Here is a 22,562-nt window from a genome sequence, read left to right on the forward strand (position 1 = left end):
CTATCTCTACTTAATACTTGTGGAATTGACTGAATTGTTGTCAAGTAGGCTAATATTTCTACATTTTGTGTCAGGCCTGGTCTGTACTAAATCTTATTGAAAGAGGTAATCTCCATTTTGAAATAGTCTCTGAATAGTTGTTTGCATTTTTACATTGTTACAGAAGTAAGAATTGTTGACAGTCAAATACTTATGTTTTAAAATAGTTTCTGAATATTGTTCTATGGTCACATTGTTTATAATTTATTAATATTTATAAGTATAATATATTATACTTGGTATATTTTGAGTGAGTAATTTAGTCAAAGTAATGTACTACAATTTAAATACTCTCAGTTTTTTTGTTGTGTTGAGTATTAATCGTTTTTTTATAGTGATTGTCTTTATACAATGACAGACAACATGAGTGTTATTCCTATCGACATGAATGTGGTGTCATATTAGAGAAGAGGTTGTGCTCTTTAAAACTAAGTGTCACGACCGTGTGTAGAGACGGACCAAGGCGCAGCGGTGGTTGAGTTCCACATCTTTATTTCTAAGTGAAACTTAAGCAAAGCTTGCCAACAATGGAGTGCTAACATGCAACTACACATAAACAATATCCCACAAATACAGATGGGAAAAAATGCTACTTAAATATGATCCCCAATTAGAGACAATGATTACCAGCTGCCTCTAATTGGGAATCATACAAATCATCAACATAGAAATACTAAACTAGAACTCCACATAGAAAATATAAACTAGAATAGCCCCAGGCACGCCCTGACCTACTATACCATAGAGAAACAAAGGCTCTCTATAGTCAGGGAGTGACACTAAGTTAACTTGGAATTGTCATTTGTTCTTTGTTTTTGAGCTGTGTCTGTTTTTGTTTTTTTAAATGTGTGAGAAAATTATTTTTATCTTTCAAATTTTCAGAAATCTACAGCAGCATTCTAGGAATTATATTGGGGTCTAAAGGGTTAACACTGGGAACTTGTGCTAGCATTGAAGTCTTCAGTCACTTTTAAAGGGACAGGCGTTCTTTCAGGTGAAAAAAACATAAATTAATGTTGTTTCAGATCAACAAAAAATGTAGCAATTAATATTGTTGTGTTGTACTGGCAATAATGACAACAAACTATAACTTAATAGGTTCAATAAAGTTCTAATAGGATATTGATCCTACAAGACTTATCAGAAACATGTAGGATAAATGTACTTTTTATCTGTCTGTCTGCATAATTCAAGACATGACATATGAGGGTGCAGTGAGATACCCGGAGCGGTGAAAGAAATGGCAGTATGGTCCAGTTCGGAATCCAGTGGGGATATGACATACATGTAAAATATGAACCTATCACAATAATTAACCCAGAATGCCAAGAAAACTAAAGGCTATTAGACCATTAGTAAACATTTCCACATGTCAGCCACATAAAAAAAAATTGCAAATTTACTTGAAACTGGGTGTATACGCTCGAAATTGTGTTGTGTTTCGAGACGCGCATGAATAGCAGTGGACGCATCAGCTCGGGGTGGCAGGGTAGGCTAGTGGTTAGAGCATTGGACTAGTAACCGAAAGGTTGCAAGTTCAAATCCCTGAACTGACAAGGTACAAATCTGTCATTCTGCCCCTGAACCGGCAGTTGACCCACTGTTCCTAGGCTGTCATTGAAAATAAGAATTTGTTCTTAACTGACTTGCCTAGTTAAAAAAAAATTCAGTCCTATAAGTGTAGGCTTAATGACAATCCCAGAATGTCATTACAATACATGTCATTTTGTAACAGATGTCTCTTTCCATTCATCAAATTGTGGCTGCACAGTGCATTGTTTTGATGCTGGAATAATTTTGTGAGTGGATGAACGTGAGCGGGTAGCCTATAGGAGCCCCTTTTTGAAGAGATTGTTTTACAATCAGATGAAAACATTACGACTGTTTGTGTTTATGCCTTATTAAAAGGTAATACATGTTCAAAGTTTTCTGACAATTCTTTACTAGGCCTACTAGAGAAACAGCGATCATATGATTTTAATAGACATTCTATATGTCATTCTATGAATACACCTACAGTAGGGGCTCTATTTAATCCGCATTAGGGAAGTTCAGCTTTACAGCGTGATTGAAATTTAAAGGCAATGTTCCCACTTTAGCAGTGACTGTATTCACGGTAAGCACTGCATTCCTTGCCTTGACACTTATACAACTGATTAAAACAACCAACTCATCATCCATATTTGATTGTTTGAATCAGCTCTGTAGTGCTAGGGCAAAAACCAAAGTGCCCACAACTTAAAAGGAAACACCATTGAATGGGAGACTTTTACTCTCCCAACTGAGTTTTGGGAGCTGTGCAGAAGCTGTGCATCTGTTGAAGGTCAATAATATGATATATTTCTACTAGAATTAAAGGCTTGTAGGGAAACTAACAGTGTTGCTCTATCAAATATAATAACTCCTCTGTGCTTGTAATCAAATACCTTTTTGCCTCAAACTTTTATCCTTTCTCGATGTTATGACACTTTGTGACGTTTCCAATTCTTGTTCCTGAGTGTATTTAGTTATTTGGACCTCGGGTTTGGCCTCAAAATATAACGTAACCCGGCAAATGCGTCATCACACTCCTTCATCTGATTGGTCGGATAGGTGGGCCTTCTGAGCCGGCATACGAGTCATCACACTCCCTCATTTGATTGGGCCTTCTGACTTTGTGACTATGGGAACTAGTGACGACCCTGTAGCAGCTGTAATGTTAGCTAGCCAACTAAGTTAAATTACTACAGCCAATAGCTAACATTAATAGCTAGTTAACAAACTTTGTAGTTAACATGATCATGTTACATGGATTTAAGTTGTAGGCGTATGAAATTGCACATTGCTGTCTTGACAAAAACAAGCTAGCTTCACCAAACGAGGGCATGGATTTCCAACAACTCATGGCCAGGCTGAATCAGATGCCACGGGGGTATGAACGAAAGGCTGACTCAACTCTTCCAACAACAATAGCAGCAGCAATTCCAGCTGAGCACTCCTCTAGCGACTGCGCGGGAATGGGCGTTTGTCGAGCAACACAGAATGAGATATCCCCAAGTTCAATGTTAACTTTTACAACTTGCACATTGGTGGTAGCTAATGTTGAATATTTGAATCCTGTTTATTTGCTAATGATGGTATTTTCTGTTTTAATAGCGGGCAGTAAGGGATATACACATTAATGCTGGCAAGGAGGACAACTATAGAAAAGTGAATGTATTTATTTATGACTTTGAATTTGACAAAATAAAGTTTTGGGGGGAAAAAAGTCCACCCCCCGAAATCAGGGCAGGTTGTTGTATGACGGTTATCTTAGCATTCTCAAATATGTTACATGAAATAGTGGTGCGAATATCATGCATAAACTTAATTTCCTGTTTTTTCTATGTCATGTCTCAGTCTGCACAATACCTGTGTACTGTCTGCTGGTCGTCAGCTGAGATGAAGGTACACCACAGGAGGTTGGTGGCACCTTAATTGGGGAGGACGGGCTCAAGGTAATGGCTGTAGTGGAATAAATATGATCAATTTAATTTACGCCGTTCCAGCCATTATTATGAGCTGTCCTCCAATCAGCAGCCTCCACTGAGGGACACAGATGGAGAGTACAGCATAGCAGAGTTTGAAGGTGAGTCGTCCCATAAAGACAAGACTGACTGTAACATAGTTCTACATCTTAAAATGTTCTCAGTGATTTTGATGCATACAGTATAACAATAACAACCACACTGACTTCTCAGACAGCTGCAAATCAGCATTGGAGGAGTACCGGGATGCATTTTCAATAACCTCCGCACTCTGGCTCTCCCCGGAGTACCTGATTGCGTCAGGAGACTAGAGAAGAAGGGCTCTTATTGGGGGGAAACCATCCACATCCACAGTGGCCCTGCCCAGAACATCTGACCACAGAGAATCACCTGCACTTTAGAGACTATTTGAGTTAATTTTATTTTTACAGGGACAGTGCACATTAATCAACGTTTCAGTAAAGGTGCCGGTTTTAGCCATCCGGCTAATTTTCAACCGCAGTCCCTGGGCAGGTTATTAAAAACAATTACAATACAGACAATCATTGAGCAGTGAGCAGACGCAGAGTAACATAGGACAAGCAAGACACAGCATACAGACAGAGCAACATCGCACAAAAAGCAACAAGACAAAATCTATATAGGCAGAAAAGTGTGTCCACACCTCACAAGCTACAGACAACAGACAACATGGAATGCGGCAATACACAGCTAGGGATTATGTTCACAAATCTGATTGACCTTTAGCCATGTCTTCATGTTTTTTGTGAACGTGTGATAGGTGGTGCAGTTATATGTGTCTGATGGCAGTGTATTCCATACATGGGAAGCTCTCACAGAGGAAGCGGATTTACTAAAGGTGCTTTTCTTTTAGGAAACTGTACAGTCACCTCTCATGGAGGACCTCGTGGATCTGCTGCCATAGGTTTGGGTTTTCTGTTTAACAAATGTTTTTTACTCTTCACACCTACTCAAAATACTTTTTTTCAGCAACTCCCACTCATTCACCCACCCTTACATATACACTTGAAGTTGGAAATTTACATACACCTTAGCCAAATACATTTAAAAACTGGTAGCATCGTATTTGGTAGCATCGCCATTAAATTGTTTAACATGGGTGAAACGTTTTGGGTTGCCTTCCACAAGCTTCCCACAAAAAGTTGGGTGAATTTGCTCGCTCGCACATGATTTTTCAGTTCTGCCCACATATTTTTTATGGGATTGAGGTCAGGGCTTTGTGATGGCCACTCCAATACCTTGACTTTGTTGTCCTTAAGCCATTTTGCCACAACTATGGAAGTATGCTTGGGGTCATTGTCCATTTGGAAAACACATTTGCGACCAAGCTTTAACTTCCTTTTATTTAACTAGGCAAGTCAGTTAAATTCTTATTTTCAATGACGGCCTAGGAACAGTGAGTTAACTGCCTGTTCAGGGGCAGAACAATAGATTTGTACCTTGTCAATTTGACCTTGCAACCTTTTGGTTACTAGTCCAACACTCTAACCACTAGGCTACCCTGTCGACTGATGTCTTGAGATGTTTCTTCAATATATCCACAGAATTTTGTGAAGTGCACCAGTCCCTCCTGCAGCAAAGCACCCTCACGACATGATGCTGCCACCCCCGTGATTCCTCCAAACATAATGATGGTCAATATTGCCAAACAGTTCTATTTTTGTTTCATCAGACCAGAGGACATTTCTCCAAAAAGTACAATCTTTGTCCCCATGCGCAGTTTCAAACTGTAGTCTGGCTTTTTTATGGCGATTTTGGAGCAGTGGCGTCTTCCTTGCTGAGTGGCCTTTCAGGTTATGTCGTTATAGAACTTGTTTTATTGTGGATACAGATACTTTTGTACCTGTTTCCTCCAGCATCTTCACAAGGTCCTTTGATGTTGCTCTGGGATTAATTTGCACTTTTCACACCAAAGTACGTTCATCTCCAGGAGAACGGGTCTCCTTCCTGAGCGGTATGACTGCTGAGTGGTCCCATGGTGTTTATACGTGCGTATAATTGTTTTTACAGATGAACGTGATACCTTCAGGCGTTTGGAAATTGCTCCCAAGGATGAACCAGACTTGTGGAGGTCTACAATTTATTTCCTGAGGTCTTGGCTGATTTCTTTTGAAAGAAAGTGAGACACTGAGTTTGAAGGTAGGCCTTAAAATACATACACAGGTACACCTCCAATTGACTCAAATTATGTCAATTAGTCTATCAGAAGCTTCTAAAGCCATGGTGAAATTTTCTGGAATTTTCCAAGCTCTTTAAAGGCACAGTCAATTTAGCGTATGTAAACTTCTGACCCACTGGAATTGTGATACAGTGAATTATAAGTGTAATAATCTGTAACCAAATGTTGGTAAAATGACTTGTGTCATGCACAAAGTAAATGTCCTAACCGACTTGCCAAAACTATAGTTTGTTAACAAGAAATTTGTGGAGTGGTTGAAAAACGAGTGTTAATGACTCCAACCTAAGTGTATGTAAACTTCCGACTTCAACTGTATGTCAATATAATGTATGTAAACTTCCAACTTCAACTGTACACACCACAGAACATCACACTCTTCTTTTTACTACACTTTATTACTTGTAGTTATTTTTTATTTTTTGACAAATTACTTGATATTGGGTCTTTTTGGAGATGTTTCATTTTATCATTTGACATTTGAACACCACTTGTTCTTCTTTTTTGACAAATAAAGCATGTTTATACAGAATTAGCACCCATAGTGTAGGGGGGTGAATCAATATACGCTGAAAGTCGGGAAGCAAGTTCACGGAGTGAAAAAATTTAATAAATTAAAGAACAAAACACACACAAACAGCGCACCGAAATAGAACAGAAACAATGACGACTGGATGACGACCAAAGGGAGTGGCATATATAGGGCAGGTAATCAAGGAGCTGATGGAGTCCAGGTGAGTGTCATTATGTGCCTAACGCTGGTGACAGGTGTGCGCCCTAACAAGCAGCTTGGTGACCTAGAGGCCAGAGAGGGAGCACACGTGACAGTACCCCCGCGATAACCTGTCGATCCAGCTGAGGCGCAGGAGCATGACGACCTAGAGCGCCGGAGTGAGAGCATACGTGACAAAACCCTCTTCCCGGCATGTTAGGCTCCAGCCGCAGGACGCCAACCACAGGGACGATCACGGGAATACGGAGCAGACCGGTCGCCACCACTGAGGCGCAGAAACCTGAGGAATTGGCTGAGGAGTAAACCTGATGACCCGGCTGAGACCTCCCCGGTTGCCTCGGCTGAGGCCTCCCAGGTAGCTCCCGACATCACCCCCAACACAAAAACAAAACATAACACTCCCTGATGCTTCCCTTTGACGAGTCGTCATTCTGTAACGATGTACGCTGAAAGTCGGGAAGCAAGTTCAGGGAGTGGGGGGCTGTGACAATAAAGGGAGAGGGCGGGGGTGCAGTAACAATGTTCAGGAGTGACTATCAGGTTAACTAAGTTCTTACGACTGGCATGGAAGTGGCTAGAGTCTTCAGAGGTGTAGGGATAGCTAAGAGTCTGAAACCAAGGTATTTGGTGCAGTGACAGAGGGTGTCAGAGCATCTTGTGTGTCAGTCCCGCCACCATGCGTCGCACCAGGCATCGTTTGGGTCTGCTATTCATTAATGCCTTGTTGACACTCTGGCTGTCACTCCCCATACATCCATCAATCAGGGTCTGATAGGAGAGGACCCACTTACAAACCCACCCAACCTTCTCTCTCCAGTCCAGGACTGACCCTAATACACTGGGACTGGAAGGTAGACTAGACTACAGCACAGATACCACAGATATAATAGAAACAAACAGTTGATACAGTACATTAGAGTCAGGGGAAGATGTGTTTTTGATACACAGTGGGACTGAGCTCACCGAGCAGTAAACTCACCTTAGTCAGTATCACTATCACTGCTGCAGTCACAGGCTAGGGGGGAATCAGTTTGCTCTGATCTCACTCCTATTTGTCACTCCAAGTGACACGATCACAGCCTGGAATATCAGCTTTAAAGTTGGAGCTCAAGCAGGCACTCTCCCCGTGTTTCAATTAACTCAGTAAGAAGGGTAGTATTTCCCCCTCTCCTGGTCTAATACTCTACAGTCATTTAGACAGAGGCCTCTCAGCTCAGGCTTCTCAGCTCAGTGGCACCTCCACCATCAGGTCCCCTAAGCAAAAATGACAGCGACAGAGAGGACGAATGAACCACACACACAAGACACATAGAGACACACAGACACATACAAGTCTACGCACACCCATCTCTCTGTGAGGGTAATAGCAGCCGCTGTAGCACATTTCCATAAATTATCATGCCTGAGCAACGCAACACATCAAATGACATTTATGATCATAATAAAGCACAAAACGTAGCTCTTTGCATCAGCTGAAAATCATAACCCTGTAATTAACATGGAGAAAAGCAATTTATCTGCGCTTCAGTGAGGCCTTGCAGCGCAGTCTCTCTCTCCCTTCCTCTTGGCACATTTGGGATGGTTTTAATTATCTCATGGAATCATGGTTGTGTCTTTAGCCTTCCCCCTCCACATATTTGGCACCCCATTACTTTGAATCTAAAATGAGAAACTAAAGTACACAACTGATTGGACTACAATCTGCCTTCACTCAACCCAGAAGATAGAATATATCAGGAACACAAAGAGAAGAGGGGGGGCTGACAGAGCTGTTAGAAAGGACACACCTGATAGTCAGAGATATGATGCCAGAGTAACAATGTGACAGTGTTCTTAAACAACAACATAAGTATGATGCTGGGTAATACCAAGACAACAGCAAAGCTTCTCCAGAACAGTCAACGACACTTGAAACCTTTTAGAAGTTGCGGCTGTCTCAAAAGTCAAAGCACTTATCCCGGTTTCTCCCTTTGCTTGATGCCACACAACCTCCTACAAGAGTAATGGTTCTGCACCATGGTAAATCTGATTTGTAGGAAGCAGATATTTTGTGGTTTTTGAAAGGTCTCTATTCCTGCAACTCTGGGGTACGGCATGACCAGACTGTACGTTCCTCTAGGAAACCATCAGAGCACAGGTTCCATTAATTATAGCTGGCTGTAGATAGCACTATTGCATTATTAAACACAGCCATCCACCCGCTCATACCTCTCTCACTGTATAACTCTTTTTCCATCCCTTTTTCACTATTCCCCCCACTTATTCCTCTCTCACTATACCTCTCTCTCATTACCAACCTCCACTTCACTCTCCATCCTCTCCCAAAACCTCTGTTTCTATTCCTCCATCCAACTCTACCCTTATCGCTCCTTTCTTTACCCTTCCCTCATTCATCGTAGGGAGTTTCCCTGAGCTGTCCATCTACATTCTCTAGTACTTATCCTAAACACCAGAACTACCCCACTCATCTGTAGACTCTCATCCATAAAGAGAGCAGGGAAAATCAGAGGAGCAGGTTTCATATCTGATTTAATACACAAAAGGACATGAGAAACCCTCAAAGATCAAATCAAAAGTATCAGTCACATGCGCCGAATACAACAGTGAAATGCTTACTTACGAGCCCCTAACCGACAGTGCAGTTTAAAAAAATATGGATAAGAATAAGACATAAAAGTAAGAAGTAATTAAAGAGCAGCAGAAAAAAGAACAATATATACAGGAGGGTGCAGGTACAGAGTCAATGTGTGAGGGGACAGGTTACCGTGAGGGAAAAATGTATTTGATTCCCTGCTGATTTTGTACGTTTACCCACTGACAAAAAATGATCTATAATGTTAATGGTAGGTTTATTTCACAACAAAAAAATATAGAAAAACGCATGTCAAATTTTTTATAAATTATAAATAAGTATTTGAACCCTCTGCAAAACATGACTTAGTACTTGGTGGCAAAACCCTTGTTGGCAATCACAGAGGTCAGACGTTTCTTGCGGTTGGCCACCAGGTTTGCACACATCTCAGGAGGGATTGTGTCCCACTCCTCTTTGCAGATCTTCTCCAAGTCATCAAGGTTTTGAGGCTGACGTTTGTCAACTCAAACCTTCAGCTCCCTTCACAGATTTTCTATGGGATTAAGGTCTGGAGACTGGCTAGGCCGCTCCAGGACCTTAATGTGCTTCTTCTTGAGCCACTCCTTTGTTGCCTTGGCCGTGTGTTTTGGGTCATTGTCGTGCTGGAATACCCATCCACAACCCATTTTCAATGCCCTGGCTGAGGGAAGGAGGTTCTCACCCAAGATTTGACGGTACATGGCTCATGGAATCATGGTTGTGTCTTTAGCCTTCCCCCTCCACATATTTGGCACCCCATTACTTTGAATCTAAAATGAGAAACTAAAGTACACAACTGATTGGACTACAATCTGCCTTCACTCAACCCAGAAGGAAGAATATATCAGGAACACAAAGAGAAGGGGGGGGGGCTGACAGAGCTGTTAGAAAGGGAAGGAGGTTCTCACCCAAGATTTGACGGTACATGGCCCCGTCCATCGTCCCTTTGATGCGGTGAAATTGTCCTGTCCCCTTAGCAGAAAAACACCCCCAAAGCATAATGTTTCCACCTCCATGTTTGACGGTGGGGATGGTGTTCTTGGGGTCATCGGCAACATTCCTCCTCCTCCAAACACGGCGAGTTGAGTTGATGCCAAAGTTTTCCATTTTGGTCTCATCTGACCACAACTCATTCACCCAGCTGCCCTCTGAATCATTCAGATGTTCATTGGCAAACTTCAGACGGGCATGTATATGTGCTTTCTTGAGCAGGGGGACCTTGCGGGCACTGCAGGATTTCAGTCATTCATGGCGTAGTGTGTTACCGATTGTTTTCTTGGTGACTATGATCCCAGCTGCCTTGAGATCATTGACAAGATCCTCCCGTGTAGTCCTGGGCTGATTCCTCACCGTTCTCATGATCATTGCAACTCCACGAGGTGAGATCTTGCATGGAGCCCCAGGCCGAGGGAGATTGACAGTTATTTTGTGTTTCTTCCAATTGCGAATAATCGCACCAACTGTTGTCACCTTCTCACCAAGCTGCTTGGCGATGGTCTTGTAGCCCATTCCAGCCTTGTGTAGGTCTACAATCTTGTCCCTGACATCCTTGGAGAGCTCTTTGGTCTTGGCCATGGTGGAGTTTGGAATATGATTGATTGATTGCTTCTGTGGACAGGTGTCTTTTATACAGGTAACAAGCTGAGATTAGGAACACTGTATAAAAGACACCTGGGAGCCAGAAATCTTTCTGATTGAGAGGGGGTCAAATACTTATTTCCCTCATTAAAATGCAAATCAATTTATAACATTTTTGACATGCGTTTTTCTGGATTTTTATGTTGTTATTTTGTCTCTCACTGCTCATATAAACCTACCATTACAATTATAGACAGACCATTTCTTTGTCAGTGGGCAAACATACAAAATCAGCAGGGGATCAAATACTTTTTTCCCTCACTGTAGTTGAGGTAGTATGTACATGTAGGTATAGTTAATTAAAGTGACTATGTGTAGATGACAACAGAGAGTGGCAGAGGTGTGGGGAACAATGCGAGTAGTCTGGGTAGCCATTTGACTAGATGTTCAGGAGTCTTATGGCTGTTTAGAAGCATCTTGGACCTAGACTTGGCACCCCGGTACCACATGCCATGTGGTGGCCGAGAGAACAGTCTATGGCTAGGGTGGCTTGAGTCTTTGACAATTGTTAGGGCCTTCCTCTGACACTGCCTGGTATAGAGGTCCTGGATGGAAGGAAGTTTGGCCCGAGTGATGTACTTGGCCTTTCGCACTACCGTCTGTAGTGCCTTGCGGTCGGAGGCCAAGCAGTTGCCATACCAGGCAGTGATGCAACCAGTCAGGATGCTCTCGATGGTTCAGCTGTAGAATCTTTTGAGGATCTGAGGACCCATGCCAAATCTTTTCAGTCTCCTGAGGGGGAATAGGTTTTGTCGTGCCTGCTTCACGACTGTCATGGTGTGCTTGGACCATGTTAGTTTGTTGGTGATGTGGACACCAAGGACCTTGAGGCTCTCAACATGCTTCACTGCAGCCCCGTCGATGAGAATGGTGGCATGTTCAGTCCTCTTTTTCCTGTGGTCCACAATCATCTCCTTTGTCTTCATCACAACGAGGAATAGGTTGTTGTCCTGGCACCACACAGCCAGGTCTCTGACCTCCTCTCTATAGGCTGTCTCGTTGTTATCGGTGATCAGGCCTACCACTGTTGTGTCATCAGCAAATGTAATGATGGTGTTGGAGTCGTGCCTGGCCGCGCAGTCATTAGTGAACAGAGATTACAGGAGGGGGCTGAGCACACAACCCTGAGGGGCCCCTGTGTTGAGGATCAGTGTGGCGGATGTGTTGTTACCTACCCTTACCACCTGGGGGCGGCCCGTCAGGAAGTCCAGGATCCAGGTGCAGCTGAAGGTGTTTAGTCCCAGGGTACTTAGCTTATTGACGAGCTTTGAGGGCACTATGGTGTTGAATGCTGAGCTGTAGTCAATGAATAGCATTCTCAGATAGGTGTTAATTTTGTCCATGTGGGAAAGGGCAGTGTGGAGTGCAATATAGACTGCATCATCTGTGGATCTATTGGGGCGGTATGCAAATTGGAGTGGGTCTAGGGTTTCTGGGATGATGGTGTTGATGTGAGCCATGACCAGCCTTTCAAAGCACTTTATGGCTACAGACGTGAGTGCTACGGGTCGGTAGTCATTTAGGCTGGCTACCGTAGTGTTCTTGGGCACAGGCACTATGGTTGTCTGCTTAAAACATGTTGGTATTACAGACTTGGACAGGAAGAGGTTGAAAATGTCAGTGAAGACACTTGCTAGTTGGTCAGCGCATGCTTGCAGTACATGTCCTGGTAATCCATCTGGCCCTGAGGCCTTGTGAATGTTAATCTTTCTAAAGATCTTACTCACATCGGTTTAGGAGAGCGTGATCACACAGTATTCCAGTACAGCTGGTGCTCTCATGCATTTTTCAGTGTTATTTGCCTCGAAGCGAGCATTGCAGTAGTTTAGCTCGTCCGGTAGGTTGGGGTATGTACGTACGGTCACTGTGGTGACGACATCATCGATGCACTTATTGATGAAGCCAATGTCAGATGTGGTGTACTCCTCAATGCCATTGGAGGAATCCCGGAACATATTCCAGTCTATGCTGGCAAAACAGTCCTGTAGCTTAGCATTTGCTTCATCTGACACTTTTTTATTGATATAGTCACTGGTGCTTCCTGCTTTAATTTGTACTTGTAAGAAGGAATCAGGAGGATGGAATTATGGTCAGATTTGCCAAATGGAGGGTGTATGCATCTCTGTGCATCTCTCTGTGTGTGGAGTATAGGTGGTCCAGAGTTATTTTCCCTTTGGTTACACATTTAACATGCTGTCAAAAATTGGTAAAACTGATTTTAGTCCCCGGCTACGAGGAGTGCCGCCTCTGGGTGAGCGTTTTCTTGTTTGCTTATGATGGAATACAGCTCATTCAATGCTATCTTAGTGCCAGCCTCTGACTGTGGTGGTATGTAAGCTACAAAGAATATAGATGAAAACTCTCTCGATAGGTAATGTGGTCTGCAGCTTATCATGAGAAACTCTACCTCAGGTGGGCTATAGCTCGAGACTTCCTTAGATATCGTGCACCAGCTGTTGTTTACAAAAATACATAGACCGCCGCCCCTTGTCTTACCAGACGGTGCTGTTCTATACTGCCGGGACATCATATAACCAGACAGCTGTATGTTGGTATTGTCATCGTTCAGCCACGACTCCGTGAAGCATAAGATGTTACAGTTTTTAATGTCCCATTGGTAGTTTAATCTTCCCAATAACTCGGTCATGTTATTGTCCAAAGATTTGCTAGCAGAATTGAGGGGAGTGTTTTTTTTTTTCGATCGCCTCAGACTCCTCAGAAGGAAGCCCGCCCTCCGGCCTCTCTTTCTCCGCCTCCTCTTCACGCAGATCACTGTGGTCGGGTCCTGTTCCAGAGGGAGCCATATATCCTTCTCCTAGGGCTCGTCAGAGTCATGAAAGAAGAAAAAGGATTCTGCTAGTCCGTGGTGAGTAATCGCAGTCCTGATGTCTTGAAGTTATTTTCGGTCATAAGAGACAGTAGCGGCAACATTATGTACAAAAATAGTAAAAAAATAATTTATAAACAACGCAGATAAACAAAAAAAATACACAATCGGTTGGGGGCACGTAAAACGTCTGCCTTCTGCTCTGGGGCCATACTACATTTGGCAAGATAAAATGGCAAGACGCACCACCGAGACATCTGCACTATTATGACATTGTCTTGAAGTTGACAATGTTCACCGTCTCAAAAAGGAACATGATGAAAAGAAAGAATGGACAAGAACGTGATGAAAGAAAGAATGATTAAAGAAAAGCTCTCTGAAAAATGCCACTGCAGGAGAACAACTCCAAAGGGCAATTAAATCCATGTCCCCATTACCCAGGTCTTCTTCTATGTCCACCCAAAAAGCACAAACTACATGCATTGTCCTGAGCTACAGTGTACTGGTACTATTTGCAGGTGCCTGAAGAATATGGGTAAATACTATCTACTCTTCAGCTATGATAAACCAGTGTGGGACATTCCTGGAATAGTTCCAGGAAAGAGAGTTCCAAAGATGTCACTCCAGGTGGGCAGCCGTTCCTGTGGAGTGACAGCAGTGTCATTAAGAATGTCCAGATGGTGTGAGAGCCACTGGAGCTGCAGCACATCAGCAGAATGCCTGGTAGCAGGTCCAGTACAGGGCGGTCTGTCATCCTGCAGCTGGCCTTCCTGTTTCACAGCTCTCAACTGGGTCAACATGTACAGAACATGTACAGGGGGGTCTTTCTATGTAGTCCATTACATAATCCCATGTCTCTGAAGCGAACAAAAGCAGCACCACAGAAAGCAGACGGAGTCCCAATAGGATAACTATATCATAAAGTTATACAGTATCCGTCTGCCCTCATGTGATGTGTCACGACAGACACATCTGAATTCAGCGTTTATTACAGAGCGTATTGCAAAGACTTGTACAGCTGTAGATTTGGCCCTGTTGACTAGTTCCAGTAGATCAGTGTGTGTGTGTGCGTGCCTGCGTGCCTGCGTTCGTGTGCTGACTGCATGGAGGGGGAGTCAGACTTAGCAGTGCTGAGGAGAGAGTGAGAGAGACATGTTATCACCCTGTCTGACCTTGTCAGATAAGGACATTTACGCTGCTCATTACACCTCTCCTTCACATGGTCTCTCCAACTACATCCATCTCTCTCCGCTCTCCATCTTCCTCCTCCTTCCTTAACGTCTCTTCATGCCTCTGCTTCTTACTCGCCTTCCACTCCTTTAAAGCCTCAGCACTTTTAATTTGATATGGCAAAAGAGAGGGGGAATTTTAAATTATGGATAAGTTGTTCTGTTTGAGACCCCATTTGTACTTTCAAGGGAGGAAAAAACAAACCAACTATGTCTTTTAAAACTCTTAGAGCTACCCCCCTACTTTTTTCAATTTCCACCTGAAGACATACCCAAATCTAACTGCCTGTAGCTCAGGCACAGAACCAAGGATATGCATATTCTTGGTACCATTTGAAAGAAAACACTCTGAAGTTTGTGTAAATGTGAATTGAATGTAGGAGAATATAACGCAATAGATCTGGTTTAGATAATACAATGAAAAAAAACATGTTTTTTTTATTGTTGTATCATCATCTTTAAAATGAACAAGATAAAACAAACATTCAGATAGGATGATGGGGACAATTTCAGTGAAAAACATAAGAGGGCAACAGTACTTGTGTAAAGTTTCAGAATGATAACTTCCAAAATGAAGTGGCCAAATTGGTGAAGTTAAACATTTAGAATGGAATAACTATATACAAAATACCAAAATGGTATTCTAACACACCCTCCCAAAAAATGGAGAAAAAACATGAATATAAAATAATATACATTTACAAAATAACACTTTCAATATTTGGAAGACCCTCACTCCTCTACACAATATTGTGCTGCTGATGCCCGGTGCAATTGCACATCCATGCCTGCAGAAATACATTTGGGCAGATGAACACCACTTGTGGCAGGAGCTGGATGAACCAGCTTCAGTGGGGGATGGACACCTTGGCACTGGGGGCTCCCATTTGGAGTCAGTGTCACTGTGAAAGAAAATGTTCAGTTAGAATAGTTTCACATATGAGCCCTGTATCAACAGGTATAATAAACATATATACTGTATATAGAGTACAGGGAACATAAGATCTACTGTCTCATTTATATTATGACATTTCAGCTAGATCTACTGTCTCTATTATATTATGACAGACCAGCTAGATCTACTGTCTTTATTATATTACAACAGACCAGCTGTATCTACTGTCTCCATTTCGCTTTGGCCATTGTTGTGGGCCTGCCCTCCCCTCCCATCAACAGCCTCAAATAGGCTATTTCATTTCACAAATAATATTTTATATGATTAATTTCAAACAACGGCATTAGCATGAGAAGAACTTACCAGTCCAAAACGATGTCCTCTCCATTCAAAAAATATTCCTCCATTTGGGAATCGCTAAATGAATCGTCCTCGATCAATTTCTTCTAAAATTGTGTGTACATCTGTATATCTAAACTTAGATTTAGCTTTCCCTGACTTAGTCACCATACTGATTGATATATAAACAGCTGAATATGCACTTTACCAAAACAAAGCTGTGCGCAACTTGCGTGGCTCCTTCCGGTATGAATCGTCAATGGCGAATGAACCTCTTTACGCCGGAGTTTACTACATGGGTTGGTCTTCCAACACATAAACATTACATATTGCTGTCTACCTCCGCTCATTGGCTATCTACCCAGCTAGATTTCAAGATCAGTGGTCATTGGGTTAAAATACAGTAAATCAACGAAACAGCGGGCAAATCATTGGTGCACAATGATGTCATTACTTGTTCTCTTCAAATCGGGTTCTTTCAGTCAATACGTCCCGCGAAATGACCCATCGTGTTTGGTTGTGTTACAAACAAACCAGTTGATTGCAATGAAACCAAACATTTTGTGTGTGTATTTACCTCGAATGTGTCGTCGAAATTGGAATGAGACGGAATTCACGACACAAGCGGTTCACAAAATGTTTCGTGTTAGGCTATAAAAATTGATTTTATCAAACAAAAGACCATTCATTGTGTAACAATGAGCATTGGGATTGCAAACAGAGGAAGATCTTCAAAGGTAAACAATTAATTTTATTGCAGTTTGTGATTTTGTTACACCTGTGCTGGTTGAAGTTTTTTTTTATGGGGCTCTATCCTCAGATAATCGCATCGTATTCTTTCGCAGTAAATCCTTTTTTAAATCTGACAACGCAGTTGGATTAGCAAGATTCTAGGCTTTCGAAACATGTGAGACACTTGTATTTTCATGAATGTTGAATATGACTATTTAAGTGGCGATCACCGTATGTTGTCGAATTTCATCCCGCTAACGGGTTCTGTGCGCAGAGAGGTTAAAATTATATGGGTTAAGGGATAGGAGCGGGTCTGTCTATAAAGCAAAGGAGTTGGTTCTTTACATGATTCCACTGGGGGTTGTCTGGGCTGCTTGGACTTCCTTTCAGTCTGGCTGGCAGGAGGCTGTGGTGAATGTGATTAAGTTGATTCTTATCAATTAATTTCATACAATAAATTGAACTTTAGGGAGAACTAAGCTAGGACTTTATGTGGGTCATATTAGGTGCAAATACGGTTATCATTCTGTATCTTGTAATATGTATTATTGATTCAAAGTAAGTATTTAAAGTACATACTGATGATATTCAGCAAAGTGCAGACAAGATGCAAGCGAAGGTGCAGGCCGTACTGTATGTCAATACTCAAGTCAACAAATTGTACCTTCTTCCAGGATATTTTTTCCTCAAAATCACTAGAAAACAACCACACAAAAAACAGCACACACACACATCAAACAATACACCAAACTAAAATGATCTGTGGAAAAGTTTGCCAGGAATGCAAGGGCATTCCCTCTCACTTCACTAGGCTATGTATCCCAGACTTCCAATGGTGTATCTATATTTGTGATGTTCCTGAGGAACCCTTTAAAGCAAGGCTCTCGTTACTCAGGGCCAACTCTACCTTACAAACAGCCTGGGGGACTCTAGTCCCGAGAAGAGCATCAGATCAGCAAAAACATTTGAGAAAGTCCAAAGCATACTATTTATTATGTTACCATAATATTTGCCAACCTGTCGATTCAGTTAGACTTGTATTGCATATTCACCCCTATAAAATACAGTATGACACTGTTCTTTAGATTCGCAAATTCAATCAAATATATCAATGCTGTCTGACCTAATCCTTTCAGGAAGTTGAAAAAATGAACATATTTTCCCATTAACAAACATACAATTATGAAACTTCAGAAGCTATTTTCAATACATTTTCTTGGTCCTAGAGTCATGAAATGTTCAGACAACATTAAGGGGAGTTATTGCTTTTAATAAATGTAAAAATTACAAAAATTACAATTTGCAAAAATGTTTAATTTCGTCAGACAGTGGCGATATACTATCTGATTAATAAAAGTTAGAGAAGTAGAGCAGATGAACACTGACATAAACAATAAGTGTAGTATTATAGTTCTGTACTTTTATTGATCATGGCCGACAAAATTGTCTGATACATTTTTCTCATTTCCCATGAGTGTTCATTACACAATCCATAAAGCTTCTACAGCACTTACCTCTCCTAAGGAGTAAGATGGAGAGGCTCATCTTCCATTACTCACAGTATCAGACACAATATGACTCTAATGAATGCTGTTAGCCACATCAAAAAGCACTATTTATAGATCCATTGGGCACAGGTTGAATCTACTCAGCGTTAGCTAGTCTTGTGAACATCTTTTGTCATAGCTGTTAATTACATCTTCAGAATTAGACTTCCTCCAAATCATCAAGGGAAGAACAAGAGTGAGGCACTGAGATCAATGGGAACCCTGTTCCTTCTGCACGACGCGTTCTTGTCCTAGCTCGTATGGAACAACCTCCAGCAGGCTCAGTCTTTGAAAATAATCAGGGAATGTGATGGATCCACAATTAACATTGGTTACAAGGTAGGACTAATGAAAAGGAAAAATTGTTTTGAAGGCTGATCTTTAGTCTTTGCACACACTATCTGAATAGACGTATTAGTAGTTCATCAGCCTTCTTTGATTATTTTTCAAATTAGTCAACTTTCAGTCATTCCTGCTTAGAATAGTGGGGAGAACAACTAGCAGGAACTCAGAACATGTATGTGCTGCCTTCTCCCCATTTTTCTCCGTCACTGCTCTCTATATACTCTTTCCCTATCTCCAGCTCCCAACGTCTTCCCCTGTCCTCATTCTCCTCTGGCCTTAGGTTAAGGCTATGGCACTTCAAAATCCGTTTCACTGGCAAAAGGTGATCAAAAGACATAAAAGAGCCAGAAAGAGAGATAGAGAGGGATGAATACAGAGAGAAACAGATACAAGAGAGAGGAAGAGAGCGAGGTAGTAAGAAGCAGGCCACTTGTAAGATGACTATGCCATAGGTAAGTGCACTCTTAGAAAAAAGGGTTCCAAACGGGTTATTTGCAGAGGGATAGGGTTCTACCAAGAATCGTTTTGATCAGAACAACACTTTTTGGAAGACAAGAGTTCTTTGTAAGTCAAATGGTTCGAGCTAGGACCTTTAACATCCTAAGAACAATTTTTGGAAGAAAGGGAAGAATTCAAAGAATAATTATTTGGAAGGCAAGAAGGGTTCTACATAGAAGCATATCTAATATTTCCCAGCATGCTCGTTTTACTGTAAAACTGTATATGTGTTTTTGCATGTACATTGATTGGTTGACCAATGTTATGCAACACAAAGATAAATAACATACCGTTTTCTAAACTAATCCAATCTGTTAGTAATTGGATGTATTACACCCGTTATTGAGATGGTTGTTCCAGTTTAGATTGAGGTATTCTCAGTATTCAATCTTCCCTACCCTGGCAGAGGTATTCTCAGTATTCAATCTTCCCTACCCTGGCAGTCATTCTGAATGTAGGTGGCGGATGGTTAACAATTCCACTTGTTGTATATCCTAACTCTGGCTGGATCCAATTGGAATTATACATCACTTTGCAAACCAGGAGATTCCTAACACCACTATGTTAGGGTATAACTAGGCCCTCAAAGAAAGACCTTATGATATACAGTATGTAATGTACTGTCATAAAGAACTACATTTTAACAAGGCTGGTGGGTATGTTGGAAATTACAAGATTATGTTATAATACTTTTATTGCATCAAATGGTTTTATGCAACAGAATAGAGGGTTCTTATAACTCTATTGTGTCTGTGTGAACTGAAAGTGGGCCTCTGGGAGATAACACTGACAGGAGATTTACGATGTCTTTGGGGATACCGCATTCCAGAGCATGAGTTATTGGGGAGATGGCTCCAGTTTAGAGTTGAGGGGCCAGACACTGGTCTCTACACAATGCTAACTGTTTGTACAGCAGATACTGTCTGCTGTGAATTCTAAGTATCTTCATACAAATCTTAACCTTGTGACCCATTCCAATCAAGCAATCAATAAAATGTATTTATAAAGCCAATCAGCTGATGTCACAAAGTGCTAGACAGAAACCCAGCCTAAAACCCTAAACAGCAAGCGATGTAGATGGAGAACCATCTGTTGTGTGTCATGTAGACTGAAGGAGGATGGACTTTGCTATAAAATGCTGTGGCTCAAACCAGCTCGTTGAGTTCTCAGTGAAAATAAACGCAGTTGACAGTGAGAGGACGTTTATTTTTTTGTCTGAGTTTAGTAAGAACCATCCAAAGATAAAATGGTTCTCGGTAGAACCCTTTATAGGCAGTTCTAGACAGAACCCTTTGAGGGTTCTAGGTAAAAAAAACATATAAAGGGGGTTCTTTGAAGAACCCTACATAGTGGGTTCTACCCAGCACCAAAAAGGGTTCCCCTATGGAGTCAAACCAAAGAAACCTGTATGGTTCTACTCAACACATTTATTTCTAAGAGTGTAGTTGCTGGAATACAGACTCTTCTATGGGCATGAATAAATCAAAATGACCTGTATAACAGGATCACAGGACACTCCCAAAGTCTGCACTAACATCCAGAACACACTCACCACACAGTACACATCAAATCCCCTGAACCTTTATATATGTGCATGGAACAGAGAGAAAAAGACAGGATTTAACTCAGGGATGAGAGCAAAGAAGTGGAGGACACATGTAATCCTATAGTGAATGAAAGAATATTTAAATAATTTCATCTGTTGGAAGGATGGCATAGAATAGAGAAAGATCAAGTACCAGCAATATAGAACAGAGAGCGCAAATGAGGAGAGGGTATGATGGAGAGGTGAAATGTGGAAGAGGATCGGCTGTTTTTGAATGATAATGAAAGAAAAGGGCATGAGTGCCTCATCTGAAGAAGGAAATAGAGGATAAATAAATATTGACTAAAAGGAGAGGAATGAATGGAGGAAAAGAGGGTCCAACAACATCAGAACTCTTCAGAAGAAATGAGGGGATGGAAAGAACCATTACTGCTTGTTGGTCTTTTTCACCAAACATGCATATTTAGGCCCATATCCAGAGTGTGACGTGTGCTCCCTCTCCAGCCTCTAGGTCACCAGGCTGCTCATTATGGCGCACACCTGTAACCATCGTTACGTGCACCTGCGCATAGTCAGACTCACCTGGACTCCATCACCTCCTTGATTACCTGCCCTATATATGTCACTCCCTTTGGTTCCTTCCCCAGGCGTCATTGTTTCTGTTTCATATCTGTGCGTTGTTCTTGGTTTGTATTATGTTACGTTTATTTATTAAAACACTCACTCCCTGAACTTGCTTCCCGACTCTCAGCGCACTCGTTACACACAGGGTAATACCAAAACCAGGACAGTAAGAATAATTCAAACCCAGAGTTTAGCAAAATCCTACTCAGGCGACATACAGTAAAGCCAACCTATTGCATTTGGCTGTAATACAGTGAGGAGGTTTTACTGCTCATAAACTACAAAAAACAATAATCATATAGTAGCTGTAATGTCATAATCTGCTGCGTTTTATTTCAGGGGTCATTTATGGCCTGATATATTTACATAAAACTCTTTTAAATATTATGTAACACCAACCATTCGATAACTGGAGCATCCCAAATTGAGCATAAATCTGTGCTAAAAGCCCATAAAGCAATCACGACTTTCCCCTCTTGTAAAGCAAGAGAAGTTCACCTAATGGCTCTCCAGGGCTGCCAGGGAACGATTTGACTGTTACACACAGCAAAAAGTAATGGACCTCCTAGACAGACAGTGTGGGAATGATTAGAGTGTTACACATAGTTAAAGTTAATGAGGCTCTAAAGTGGGCCAGGTATGATTTGACTGGGGTGAAAACAGTTGACCTGAACACACCTCTATAGTAATAGGCCACCCCGGTGACAGAGGAATAATTTGAGTGTTTACAAAAAGTTGACAGCCAGACAGGCAGTTTTATGCGAAGGCGGTTTGCTGACATGTATAAGATGTCCATTAATAGTGTGTCTGGTGACAGACAGGGAGGGACAACTGAGGGATAGAGGGATGGAGAGAGGTGTGAGCCAGAACAGACGGAGAGATGTCTGGAAACCAAGAGATGTGCTGTCATGGCTTCCGATGTGTTGTCTTTGTTAAATCACCTTGTCACACTAACATAGAGGAGCTCACTGTGAAGAATCTCTTTCTTTCAACACCATAGACAAACTCTGAAGGTGAGTGAGGATAAAGATTAAAAGGGTAAGAACAAATTCATTGTACATCATTGTTGTTTGTCAAACTAAGTTGAACCCTGATTGTCCCCCTTGACAACTTTCAATCAATAACTGTGAGGAACATCTGTGGAATCAAAGCCTTATGAGATTTACTGCACATAAACAGACCTGCACACAGCTCATTGTTGTCAAGCTGACAGTCAGTGTGGACCTCAATATCCATGAGATGACATTCAGGTTACA

The 22,562-nt window shown here is 41.7% G+C and overlaps 1 protein-coding gene across 2 annotated transcripts in view; it reads right to left on the minus strand.

Moving 5' to 3' along the window:
• The window catches only part of cdh13 (cadherin 13, H-cadherin (heart)), a 526,708-nt gene that overhangs the window by 70,203 nt on the left and 433,943 nt on the right, over positions 1-22,562 (minus strand). The window lies entirely within an intron of this gene.

Source organism: Oncorhynchus mykiss, chromosome 2, assembly GCF_013265735.2.
Source record: "Oncorhynchus mykiss isolate Arlee chromosome 2, USDA_OmykA_1.1, whole genome shotgun sequence".
Taxonomy (NCBI): Eukaryota; Metazoa; Chordata; class Actinopteri; order Salmoniformes; family Salmonidae; genus Oncorhynchus; species Oncorhynchus mykiss.